Source organism: Pseudophryne corroboree, chromosome 9 (assembly GCF_028390025.1).
Source record: "Pseudophryne corroboree isolate aPseCor3 chromosome 9, aPseCor3.hap2, whole genome shotgun sequence".
In the NCBI taxonomy this organism is placed as follows: domain Eukaryota; kingdom Metazoa; phylum Chordata; class Amphibia; order Anura; family Myobatrachidae; genus Pseudophryne; species Pseudophryne corroboree.
The window spans coordinates 275,023,224-275,037,269 of NC_086452.1; the positions used below are offsets into that span (position 1 = coordinate 275,023,224).

Consider the following 14,046-nt stretch of genomic DNA (forward strand, 5'->3'; position numbering starts at 1 on the left):
AAGCAGGAGCACCCAGCTTGTTGGGTGCATACAGGATAAACAGCGAGTCAGATTTTCTGACTCCAGCCGTCCTGGAAACATATATTTTCAGGGCCCTGACTACGTCCAGCAACTTGGAATCCTCCAAGTCCCTAGTAGCCGCAGGCACCACAATAGGTTGGTTTAAGTGAAATGCTGAAAACACCTTAGGGAGAAATTGAGGACGAGTCCTCAATTCCGCCCTGTCCGAATGGAAAATCAGATAAGGGCTTTTACAGGATAAAACCGCCAATTCTGACACGCGCCTGGCCCAGGCCAGGGCCAACAGCATGACCACTTTCCATGTGAGATATTTTAACTCCACAGATTTAAGTGGTTCAAACCAATGTGACTTTTGGAATCCAAAAAAAAAAACTACATTGAGATCCCAAGTGCCACTGGAGGCACAAAAGGAGGCTGTATATGCAGTACCCCTTTTTACAAACGTCTGAACTTCAGGGACTGAAGCTAGTTCTTTTTGGAAGAAAATTGACAGGGCCGAAATTTGAACCTTAATGGACCCCAATTTCAGGCCCATAGACACTCCTGTTTGCAGGAAATGTAGGAATCGACCCAGTCGAATTTCCACCGTCGGGCCTTACTGGCCTCGCACCACGCAACATATTTTCGCCAATTGCGGTGATAATGTTTTTGCGGTTACATCCTTCCTGGCTTTGATCAGGATAGGGATGACTTCATCCGGAATGCCCTTTTTCCTTCAGGATCCGGAGTTCAACCGCCATGCCGTCAAACGCAGCCGCGGTAAGTCTTGGAACAGACAGGGTCCTTGCTGGAGCAGGTCCCTTCTTAGAGGTAGAGGCCACGGATCCTCCGTGAGCATCTCTTGAAGTTCCGGTTACCAAGTCCTTCTTGGCCAATCCGGAGCCACGAATATAGTGCTTACTCCTCACCATCTTATCAATCTCAGTACCTTGGGTATGAGAAGCAGAGGAGGAAACACATACCCTGATTGGTACACCCACGGTGTTACCAGAGCGTCTACAGCTATTGCCTGAGGGTCCCTGGACCTGGCGCAATACCTGTCGAGTTTTCCTGTGGAAGACTTCTGGGTGAAGTCCCCACTCTCCCCGGGTGGAGGTCGTGCTGAGGAAGTCTGCTTCCCAGTTGTCCACTCCCGGAATGAATACTGCTGACAGTGCTATCCCATGATTTTCCGCCCAGCGAAGAATCCTTGCAGCTTCTGTCATTGCCCTTCTGCTTCTTGTGCCACCCTGTCTGTTTACGTGGGTGACTGCCGTGATGTTGTCCGACTGGATCAACACCGGCTGTCCTTGAAGCAAAGGTCTTGCTAAGCTTAGAGCATTGTAAATGTCCCTTAGCTTCAGGATATTTATGTGAAGTGATGTCTCCAGGCTTGACCATAAGTCCTGGATATTCCTTCCCTGTGTGACTGCTCCCCAGCCTCGCAGGCTGGCATCCGTGGTTACCAGGACCCAGTCCTGAATGCCGAATCTGCGGCCCTCTAGAAGATGAGCACTCTGCAACCACCACAGGAGGGACACCCTTGTCCTTGGTGACAGGGTTATCCGCTGATGCATCTGAAGATGCGACCCGGACCATTTGTCCAGCAGGTCCCACTGGAAAGTTCTTGCGTGGAATCTGCCGAATGGGATTGCTTCGTAGGAAGCCCCCATTTTACCCAGAACCCTTGTGCATTGATGCACTGATACTTGGCTCGGTTTGAGGAGGTTCCTGACTAGCTCGGATAACTCCCTGGCTTTCTCCTCCGGGAGAAACACCTTTTTCTGGACTGTGTCCAGGATCATCCCTAGGAACAGAAGACACGTCGACGGAACCAGCTGCGATTTTGGAATATTGAGAATCCAATCGTGCTGCCGCAACACTATCTGAGATAGTGCTACACCGACCTCCAACTGTTCCCTGGATCTTACCCTTATCAGGGAATCGTCCAAGTAAGGGATAACTAAAATTCCCTTCCTTCGAAGGAACATCATCATTTCGGCCATTACCTTGGTAAAGACCCGGGGTGCCGTGGACCATCCCTACGGCAGCGTCTGAACTGATAGTGACAGTTCTGTACCATAAACCTGAGGTACCCTTGGTGAGAAGGGTAAATTTTGACATGAAGGTAAGCATCCTTTTTGTCCCGAAACATCATGTAGTCCCCTTCTTCCAGGTTCGCAATCACTGCTCTGAGTGACTCAATCTTGAATTTGAACCTCTGTATGTAAGTGTTCAAAGATTTTAGATTCGGTCTCACCGAGCCGTCTGGCTTCGGTACCACAATAGTGTGGAATAATACCCCGTTCCCTGTTGCAGGAGGGGTACCTTGATTATCACCTGCTGGGAATACAGCTTGTGAATGGCTTCCAAAACTGCCTCCCTGTCAGAGGGAGACGTCGGTAAAGTCGACTTTTGGAAACGGCGAGGGGGAGACGTCTCGAATTCCAATATGTACCCCTGAGATATTACCTGAAGGATCCAGGGGTCTACTTGCGAGTGAGCCCACTGCGCACTGAAATTCATTGAGAACGGGCCCCCACCGTGCCTGAGCTTGTAAAGCCCTAGCGTCATACTGAGGGCATGGCAGAGGCTGGAAAGGGTTTCTGTTCCTGGGAACTGGCTGATCTCTGCAGCCTTTTTCCTCTCCCTCTGTCACGAGCAGAAAAGAGGAACCTTTTGTCCGCTTGCCAACAAAGGACTGCGCCTGATAATACGGCGTCTTATTTTGAGAGGCGACCTGGGGTACAAAACGTGGATTTCCCAGCTGTTGCCGTGGCCACCAGGTCTAAAAGACCGACCCCAAATGTCCCCTTTCAAAAGGCAATACTTCCAAATGACGTTTGGAATCCGCATCACCTGACCATTTTACTGGTAGAATTGGACAACGCACTTATACTTGATGCCAGTCGGCAATTATTCCGCTGTGCATCATGCATATATAGAAATGCATCTTTTAAATGCTCTATAGGCAATAATATACTATCCTTATCTAGGATATCAATATTTCCAGTCAGGGAATCCGACCATGCCAACCCAGCACTGCACCTCCAGGCTGAGGCGATAGCTGGTCGCAGTATAACACCAGTATGTGTGTAAATACCTTTTTTTGGATACCCTCCTGCTTTCTATCAGCAGGATCCTTAAGGGCGGCCATCTCATGAGAGGGTAGAGCCCTTGTTCTTACAAGCGTGTGAGAGCCTTATCCCCCCTAGGGGGTGTTTCCCAATGCATCCTAACCTCTGGCGGGAAAGGGTATGCAGCCAATACTTTTTAAGAAATTATTAATTGTTATCGGGGGGAAACCCACGCATCATCACACATTTTATTTCTCAGATTAAGGAAAACTACAGGTAGTTTTTCCCTCACCGAACATAATACCCCTTTTTTGGTGGTACTCGTATTATCAGAAATGTATAAAACATTTTCCATTGTCTCAATCATGTAACGTGTGGCCCTACTGGAAATCACGGTTGTCTCTTCACCGTCGACACAGGAGTCAGTATCCGTGTCGGCGTCTGTATCTGCCATCTGCCTGACGGCCTATGAGACGTCTGGACAGGCACAAGCTGAGTAGCCGGCTGTCTCATGTCAACCACTGTTTTTTTATATAGAGCTGACACTGTCACGTAATTTTCAACAGTACATCCACTCAGGTGTCGACCCCCTAGGGGGTGACATCACTGTTACAGACACTCTGCTCCGCCTCCACATCATTTTTCTCCTCATACATGTCGACACACACGTACCGACACCCAGCACACACACAGGGAATGCTCTGATAGAGGACAGGACCCACTTAGCCCTTTGGGGAGACAGAGGGAGAGTTTGCCAGCACACACCAGAGCGCTATATATGTATAGGGACAACCTTACAATAAGTGTCTATCCCTTATAGCTGCTTATATCTGTTATTTTGCCAAATAAGTGCCCCCCTCTCTTTTTTACCCTGTTTCTGTAGTTGCAGGATGCAGGGGAGATTCTGGGAGCCTTCCTACCAGCGGAGCTGTGTGGGAAAAATGGCGCTGTGTGCTGAGGAGATAGGCCCCGCCCCCTTCACGGCGGGCTCTTCTCCCGCTTTTTACTGGAAAACTGGCAGGGGTTAAATACATCCATATAGCCCAGGAGCTATATGTGATGTATTTTTCGCCAACTAAGGTAAATTCATTGCTTCCCAGGACGCCCCCCCCCAGCGTCCTGCACCCTCAGTGACCGGAGTGTGAAGTGTGCTGAGAGCAATGGCGCACAGCTGCAGTGATGTGCGCTACCTTATGAAGACAGGAGAGTCTTCTGCCGCCGATTTATGGACCTCTTCTTGCTTCAGCATCTGTAAGGGGGCCGGCGGCGCGGCTCCGGGACCCATCCATGGCTGGGCCTGTGATCGTCCCTCTGGAGCTAATGTCCAGTAGCCTAAGAAACCCAATCCACTCTGCACGCAGGTGAGTTCGTTTCTCTCCCCTAAGTCCCTCGATGCAGTGAGCCTGTTGCCAGCAGGTCTCACTGAAAATAAAAAACCTATTTAAACTTTTACTCTAAGCAGCTCAGGAGAGCCACCTAGATTGCACCCTTCTCGTTCGGGCACAAAATCTAACTGGGGCTTGGAGGAGGGTCATAGGGGGAGGAGCCAGTGCACACCAGCTAGTCCTAAAGCTTTTACTTTGTGCCCAGTCTCCTGCGGAGCCGCTATTCCCATGGTCCTTTCGGAGTCCCCAGCATCCACTAGGACGTTAGAGAAAATATAATATGCCCCACTATTAAAACTTAGTAAATGTATTAATACTAACCCGTGCAAGTTGTATCCCATCTTAAACTTCCCTCAGGACTGCGACCAAGAAGATGAGCCCAGCACGATATCGGCACTCTCTCTAGCAGCCACCATACAAGACACCCAAGTGGGCACGGCCCAACCAGTAAGAGCAGTAGCAAAGGCCCCTAGCGGAGGGACAGGTGAGGTCTTGTCCACAGGTAAGTACGGTACAGTTCATTATGCAGAGACAATTGCACCTCACATTGTAGAAGCAACCCAGAATGATGTAATTGAACTGAATCCTGTCAGGGTGATCGCAGTCCCCAATGGGAAGACTGACGCTCTGGGAATCACTCCCGTCAGGAACATTGCTATGCATTGCCCCTGGTCCCGGACAGAATTGAGGACAATTTTGTCTGAATTAGAGAACTAGGTAACGCCACCGAACCCAATAACAAAGATTGGCGGACAGTGCTACGGGAATGTTTGCCCTCCAATATTGACCCTGTGAAATTCATTGCTGACTGTAAATTAGATGCAGAAGTACCTCTCACTGATGAATAAAATCAGGAGAACGTAAAACAGATCAATCTGCAATTAGGAGTATATTTCCCACCTGTTGTCAAGTGGAATAAAATCTTCTCCATTTGACAAAAAGAAGGTAAAACTGCTTCTGACTATTTCCATCGAGCACTGCAGGAAATGGCTAGGTACACTGGGGTCGCGGACATTAAGGAAAATGTGCATCATAGGGAGGTAGCGGTGTCCGTATTAATGGACGGTTTAAAGGAAACGTTGAGAAAAAGGGTACAAACCACTCAACCAAGTTGGAGAGGTATCTCAGTGGCTGCATTAAGAGAGTCTGCTATTGAGCATGATCAGAGCATCATTAGGCACAGGGAGTCACAGGGGGATAAGCTGATGACAGTAAGTATAAAAGCCCTGACAACAAAGCCACATCAGCCTAAACCCCAGACCCCCGATGGTAAGTTGTATGTGGTAAAATGTTTTAACTGTCAGAGGGAAGGACATTACGCACAAAACTGTAATTTTAAAGACCCACATAAGGTATATCGACCCCCTAGACCAGAACATGACACACTGTATGACACATGTAATTGGAATCAGGGATTACATAGGGAAAATTTTGGCCCGCACTTGTAGTCTGCAGCCAGTGAAATTGATTGCTAGCCTAGGTAGTAAACCTGTGGTCACAGTTGATGTAGTTGGTAGATCATTCCTTGTAGATACAGGGGTGGCCAGGTAAACTCTGATTTATCTTTAAAGTTTCCTTTTCATCTCTGACGTTCACCGACAGAACTACAGCTCAAACGTCACATGTCTACTCTGTCTTTTCAGAGGTCTGCCCAACCCCGGTATATCTCACCAGCATCATTGTGCCTGGCCATGCACAGAGGGTGGAGAGTGGAAATACTGGTGGAGGAAGACTGTGCAGAGATACCGATAGACATGATGGTGTGACAGCTTGATGGTGAATGCAAATCTGACAAATTTTCTTTTATTATTCTCTCCCTCTCTCTGTCATTTTCCCACGGATGGTGTATTTCACACAACAGTTAAACACATGGTAACGCAAGATTTATGATCCCTACAGAAAAGTCGCTCACTCGGAGAGAACATCGTATCACTGGAGTGTCTATTCCAGGAAGACTGAGAGACAGCACTAAGCACGGAGAACAACAAGACTAAAGGCGCACCAGTTTTTCTTTTTCCCTTTAATTATTTTCTCCACCTCCCATCACCCTCCTTTCCTCCCCCCCCCCCCCCCCCTTCTCATTCTTTTCCTCTTCCCTAGCAAGATGGACTTACCCCAAGAGACTGTATTCCGGGTTTTGCTGTTGACCCTGTTGTTGACCAGAGCAGTCTGTTTCGGTGAGAGTACCAGAGAGGTCGAGAAAGGATCTGGAATGGGTTCTGATGGCAAGGACGGATTTGTAGAATTCCAAGAGCAACACATTCACCGAGCAAAGGCGAGTATCAGAAAACGATCTGATAATCATGAAACTAGGAGGCACTGTGAAGGGTTGTTGGCTGAGGAAAATAGTATTTGTAGAAACTGTGAAAACATAGTTGAGGACGGTTGCATCCAGAGATGTCAGTCCAGCCTTAATATCAACATGGACAGTCATCCATTGAGTGACTATCACTCATTAGTGGGTAAGGTTTTAAACATAACAGAATGCTGGGTGTGCTCACAAGTACCTCAAGGTCAGAGCAAGTCAGGACTAGTACCGTATCCCTTAACAATAGATGAGGTATTTGAATTAAGGGGTGGGAGACCGGTGGACAAGAAATTTTATATTTCTAGGCCACCTAGTTTGAAGCTCCACCAATATCATGTGGATAGGTCCTTAGTCTATTTCAACATTTCCAATTCCCGAAAGCCGGGAAATTGGGAAGTGACATGGAATAACCAAACCATGGCATTTTCACACAGAGCCGATAGAATGCCCGTAGACTCAGAACTTATACGCCAAATAGCCGACGGTGGGAGGTATTTTCGGTACAGGTATAGTCTAGGAAGTAGGACCATGCGGGTTGGAGAAGTATCATCAGGGTACTGTGCGCATATCATACAGCCTGATACGTGTACTGAACGGATGAGAGAGTTAGGGATAGGATTTTTCACTTGGAAGGTTTGCAATATGGTAAGGTCATATTCCGTACCATATGTTCTCCCCGATGATGCATATTTCATATGCGGGAGGAAGGCGTATAAGTGGCTTGCCCCAAACTCAGAGGGATTGTGTTACATTGGAAGAGTGTTGCCAGAAGTAATGACCATAACCCATAATAAGATGAAGGACGTTCACCGCAATGCTCAAGATCCTTACACCCACACTCACTACGAACACATCGTTAAGAGACACCTTATAGATAGGACAAAGCACGCAGCTTCTGATTTGATCCACGAATCCACCGGGATTCAATTCCTACTCGCGTTAGATATCACCCATACCGACAGAGGAATTAAAAATTTTAGGTATATTCATGCGCTAGCGAACCTGATAGATAATATCACCGAGATGTATGATGACGCCTTCAGGTATACAGGGAGGGAATTGCAAGCCTACAAAATGGAACTGATCCAGCATAGGATGGTTCTCAACTACATCACAGCGGTGACAGGCGGGTATTGCGTCACCCTAGCAACTCAGTATGGTGTTGTCACGATCCGGGTATCTGGACGCCATTACTTGCCTTTCAGATGTCTCCTGAGGCTGGCTCAGCGTTCCAAGGCTGGATCTCATCTGTGTCCACATGCTGCATATCCCTCCTGTCACGCTGAGATTCTGTCACAGCGGCGCCATGTTTAAATCCTGCATGGCGTCTCCCATTCTCCGCGGCCTCCGCCGCCGCTCCTGTGATATAAGTGCAGGTTGTCAGTGTGGTGTTCCATGCCTGCCGCGGCCTCCGCTGTCATCCACGAGTCTCAGCATACATTGTCAGTCTGGCGTCTCCTGTCCTCTGCGGCCGGTGCCGCCATTGCAGTTATGTTTCCACATGGATTCCCAAACCAGTTTTCCCTCAAAGTTCTAACACGGGCGCAGCCATGTTGGATTCAATCACATGTTTCAATTCCTCCAATCCACTGCCTGGAAATCTGCATAATTGCCCAGCTAATACCTGCATTGCTGCAGGTATAAGTATCCTGTGCCTGGGCTAGCAAATGGTCAGTGCTTTGTTTGTCATACCTTGTTCCAGTCTCTCTCCTATGGTTGTTCCTCCAGGTTCCAGCTCCTGTCTCCAGCATCCACTAAAGAGACCCGCACCTGCCTACCATCCTGCGGTGCAGCCTGACTCTGCAGTCCTCCGTGGCTGATCCAGTTTCCAGCTTCCAGCTATTGCATCTGCTTCTAGCAATATCCACTATCACAGGTAATCATCCTTCAACTCCTCTATTTCCACGCTCCCTAGCATCTTACTATATTCACTCCGTGTTTCATCACCTGGCTGGTTTCACCCAGCATTCATTCAGTGACTTTATCATCTGGCTGATCCCATTCCGCATCCACTCCGTGTCTTACCACCTGGCTGGTTCTATCCAGCAAATACAACAGCTGATTCAAGTTACCAACTTCATCTGTTCCATCTACTGGCATGTTCCTCGGATATCTTCACTACTACAGCCAGGCCTGGTAAGGTTACTCCATCTAAGGACTTTAACAACCAGTGTCCTGTGTAACCATTTCATGGTCAGAGTGCTCCAGGAATTATATTATTTATTATTGCCATTATTTAACCTTGAATGCTGTCTGTTTACACGGAGTCTGTGAATAAACTGTTATTTTGACTTTTACCTGGTTGTCATGGTCACACCTTCGGGTTTCATTTAAACACTTACATGTCCAGGGGTCTGATTAAACCTCCCCGGTTTAAGTTCCTCTCAGCCCCTACAACTGAGGCTTTCTCCTGTCAGCCAAAACCCTCAGTTGTGACAGGTGTGAAGTGCTGCACGTATATTACAAACAGCACTGATGACCCAACCGAGGTCATAGATCAAAAGATGGACGATATCTTGCAATTGAAATGGGAGTTCCGAAGGAGACACAACCTTACCCTTACTACTGTGAGTAATGAACTGACTGGCTGGGTTTCATGGTTGAACCCACGCAATTGGTTCTCTGGTTTAGGAGAATGGGCTCAAAATGTCATTGTGAATGTAGGAAAGTTTCTCTTTTGTATCCTGGGAGTCGTCGTAATGATTGGTTTGATAATTAGATGTGTTCGGATTTTAATGTAGTGCAAGCGCAGTACCAAAGTGATGAATATGAGGAGCGGGGGCATTGTTACACAAACTGGTTTAATTTATGACCCATCAATTGAGACAATGGGGTATATTTACTAAGATTCGTATTAGTACCGATTTGGAGTGAGAATTATCACGAATGACATCGAAAGTGTAAATTTGCAACTTTTTTGAATTTAGTACGACTAATTTACTAAGCTGTCGTATTCTGCATTTTCGTATTTGCCGATTTCGATGTCATTCGTATTTTTTGGCAGTGTTTTACGGGAGTGAATTGTAAAACACTGCCGACTTTAGCACAATGAATCTCGGCTGGATCTGTGCGATCCGTGCTGGGCTTCATTGTGCATCTTTCAAAAAACGTTAAACTTGGTAAAAAAAAAATTTAAAAAAAAAATGCATGGGGTCCCCCCTCCTAAGCAAAACCAGCCTCGGGCTCTTTGAGCCGGTCCTGGTTGTAAAAATATGGGGAAAAAAGTAACAGGGGTTCCCCCATATTTAAACAACCAGCACCGGGCTCTGCGCCTGGTCCTGGTTCCAAAAATACGGGGGACAAAAAGCGTAGGGGTCCCCCGTATTTTTAAAACCACCACCGGGCTCCACTAGCCAGGTACATAATACCACAGCCGGGGGACACTTTTATACAGGTCCCTGCGGCCCTGGCATTACATACCCAACTAGTCACCCCTGGCCGGGGTACCCTGGAGGAGTGGGGACCCCTTCAATCAAGGGGTCCTCCCCCTCCAGCCACCCAAGGGCCAGGGGTGAAGCCCGAGGCTGTCCCCCCCATCCAAGGGCGGTGGGTGGGGGGCTGATAGCCTTTGTTAAAAGTTATGAATATTGTTTTTAGTAGCAGTACTACAAGTCCCAGCAAGCCTCCCCCGCAAGCTGGTACTTGGAGAACCACAAGTACCAGCATGCGGTTGAAAACCGGGCGCGCTGGTACCTGTAGTACTACTACTAAAAAAATACCCCAATAAAAACATAAGACACACACCTTGAAAGTAAAACTTTAATACATACATCCACACCTCCATATACACATACTTACCTATGTTCACACGGGGGCCGGTCCTCTTCTCCATGTAGAACCCATGGTGTACCTGTTGAAAAAATTATACTCACAAAATCCAGTGTAGATGGCTCCTCTTTTAATCCATTTGTAATCCAGGTACTTTGCAAAATAACAAAACGGACACCCGACCTCGCACTGAAAGGGGCCCCATGTTTTCACATGGGACCCCTTTCCCCGAATGCCAGGAACTCCCTCTGACTTATGTCTAAGACGGTTCCATCAGCCAATCAGGGAGCGCCATGTTGTGGCACCTTCCTGATTGGCTGTGTGCTCCTGCAGTGTATGATAAGCAGCACACGGCAGTGTTACAATGTAGCGCCTATGCGCTCCATTATAACCAATGGTGGGAACTTTGTGGTCAGCGGTGAGGTTACTTTCGGTCAACCAAGCAACCTTTAACAAGGTCAACCTTTAACAAAGGCTATCAGCCCCCCATCCGCCGCCCTTGGATGGGGTGGGACAGCCTCGGGCTTCACCCCTGGCCCTTGGGTGGCTGGAGGGAGGGACCCCTTGATTGAAGGGGTCCCCACTCCTCCAGGGTACCCCGGCCAGGGGTGACTAGTTGGGTATGTAATGCCAGGGCCGCAGGGACCTGTATAAAAGTGTCCCCCGGCTGTGGCATTATGTACCTGGCTAGTGGAGCCCGGTGCTGGTTTTAAAAATACGAGGGACCCCTACGCTTTTTGTCCCCCGTATTTTTGGAACCAGGACCAGGCGCAGAGCCCGGTGCTGGTTGTTTAAATATGGGGGAACCCCTGTCACTTTTTTCCCCATATATTTACAACCAGGACCGGCTCAAAGAGCCCGAGGCTGGTTTTGCTTAGGAGGGGGACTCCACACATTTATTTATTTTTTAAATTAACACTTTCCCACCCATTCCCACTGATAAGGGTTACGCTTGCGAATATTCGTACGTACGTACGTACGTACGTACGTACGTACGTACGTACATTCTCTGGCAGCCACTATTTCTGTTTAGATTTACTGGTTAGCCTGTAGTGTATAAACTGTACTGATTTACCTTTTTGGAATCAATCCACAGTGGCCTTAGAAACCTGTGGTTTAAACTGCAAACAGTGTTGTGTTTTCACTTTCCTGCCAGGGCTTTAAAAGTAGATTTATCTGTTTAAGGTGTATAAGCATTGTTAAGGTGTACGCCACGCATGTCCAAACTGCAGCCCTCCAGCTGTTGAGAAACTACATATCCCAGCATGCCTTGACACAGCTTTAGCATTCTCTAACAGCAATACTGTGTCAGGGCATGCTGGGATATGTAGTTTCACAACAGCTGGAGGGCCGCAGTTTGGACATGCCTGGTGTACGCACTGCGGGTACTTATTATCGCCAGCGCTACTTAAGGTTTAAAGGTATAACATCGTTGCAGTACTTTGCTGAAAAGGTTTAAAGTATAAGCATATCATTACATTGCATCATTAACAAGGTTTAAAGGTTATCCATTGTGTGTGCGCTCGCTGTGGTTATTCCGTACGCTCAGCGCAGCGTACGTACGTACCACGTGCAGGACTCTGTACGCAAATAGCGTACAAAGTGCGTAGCACGTGCACGTAGTCTATCGGCCATAGCGGCTCAACGGTAATAGTGTACAAAGGGGTATAGCTTTGCGGTCTAAGATAATACCGACATTATCAACTACCACACATTTTACTATATTCGCGAACACCCATACACAGAATGGGTTCGTTTTAAATGTATGTATTTTTGGAGTGATGTCCTAGAAGGCAAAACGTAGCTACAGTCAAACCACGCTGGAAATGCCCAAACACGTCCGATCTTGGAAGCCAAGCAGCGTTGGGCATGATCAGTACCAGTAGGGGGGACCACCTGGGAAGATCAGGTACTGTATAGAGCGAATTTGAATAGGGGCCTGAGAGTGGAACATATTCCATACACATACGGACCCACCGAGTCACATTGTACGCACAATATTACTTCTTCGCTTTCATTATGTGCACTCTCTCACTGTATGTACTAACCCTTATACCCGCAAGGGGCTAACCTATGTATAGATATGATATTTTAATGAACCACCCCCCTAGTAGTAATTTAATTCCACTCACGCCAAACCATTATTTGTCTGTCAATATTTTTAATTCCACCTTTTAATTCCACATATGCTAAAAATTGTATATCAACCTATTCTTAATGTATATATGGTCCTAATCATCTGTTCATGTTTATGTTTATGAGCCGTGGAATTATCCACTTTGTGTTACTACATTGACCAGTATCCTAATACTCCCATGATGTCAGCAACAGTAATTCCCTTAATGATGCCTGCAATAATAATTCTATAATGAAGTCCGCACTAACTAACTGTATGGCATTGAAATCATATACTAAATATGACCTATACATTATATTCCTTAATAATATTCCTGTAATAATGTCCACAAATAACATTCCCATACTGATGTCCGCAATCATAGTTTGCAAATATACTGCCTTTAGTTTACATTTATTTAGAATCCTTTTTATTTATGCTCCTTTAAATAATGTAAAAACTAGGTGCCTATAAAACTATGATATGCTCCTGATATTATCACTCTCTCTTATTCTATGTTTTACCATCACCATGGATACCAGGATATCTGACAAGTGTTAATGTCAGATGAAGTACTGGAAAATGGCCACCGCTACCTAGGAGATATATGGACACAAGCACACCCAAAATGGCTACTACTCTAGGGACTGAACTGAGTGTGGCTCCTTCCTCCTGTGAACTACAAAACACTGATAAGAACAGGAAACCGCCGCGGGCGCATGCGCAATAAGCACCGGAAGTGGGGCGGAAGTGACGCATCGGGTCCGCAGCCGCCTGGAGTGTGGCGGAAGTTCAGCATTATTACTCCAAAGCCGTTTTTCAATGTGTTTTATCGTATTTTCTAAGTGTACATCCACTCGTTTTTGCTTGTTTTTTTTATGTTTAAAAAAGAGAAACTTAAGAGAATGAAACATAAAAAACTAGAAAGGAACATAAAGAGTATTTACAATCTATCCTCTAAACAACTAACTACTAGTGAAACATCACTTATGTAAAGGAATTAAGTTCTCACCTTCAGAACCTCCCCAATATATTCGATCTTTATGTTGAATTAAATCGATTTATTCGCACCCTCTGTAGAAAAAGATTCTTTGCAAAGAAAGCCAACATAGGAACCTGTTCCAATGAGATGCCAATTGTATTAGATGTTACTGATGATCCAATTCTTAAAATTTTGGAAGAATTGGGCGGTGATAATGCTCAGGTTTCAATAAAAAAAGATTTTCAATATAGACAAAAAGATGTGTAAAGCAAAATCAGATTTCTTTCCCATTAGTTTCAAAAGTAGCCAGGTGGAGACCTTTTACAAAACCACCTTGGAAAATTTTAAACATATATGTTCATCAAAGTGTAACACCAAACAAAATTTGAATAAATGGGAGAAACGAGCTA

The 14,046-nt window shown here is 46.5% G+C and overlaps 1 protein-coding gene and 1 pseudogene across 3 annotated transcripts in view; one reads left to right on the top strand and one right to left on the bottom strand.

The window, feature by feature from the left end:
• Positions 1-14,046, bottom strand: part of UCHL5 (ubiquitin C-terminal hydrolase L5) — a 667,016-nt gene that overhangs the window by 629,693 nt on the left and 23,277 nt on the right. Inside the window, exon 2 of one of the 3 annotated variants that reach the window (XM_063940311.1) lies at positions 13,667-13,770. The exons of the other annotated variants lie outside the window; for them this stretch is intronic. The gene's annotated coding sequence lies outside the window, so the exon portion shown is untranslated. The remainder of the gene's footprint in view (positions 1-13,666; positions 13,771-14,046) is intronic. 3 annotated transcript variants of the gene reach the window in all.
• LOC134964367 (5S ribosomal RNA) lies at positions 12,341-12,459 on the top strand (annotated as a pseudogene).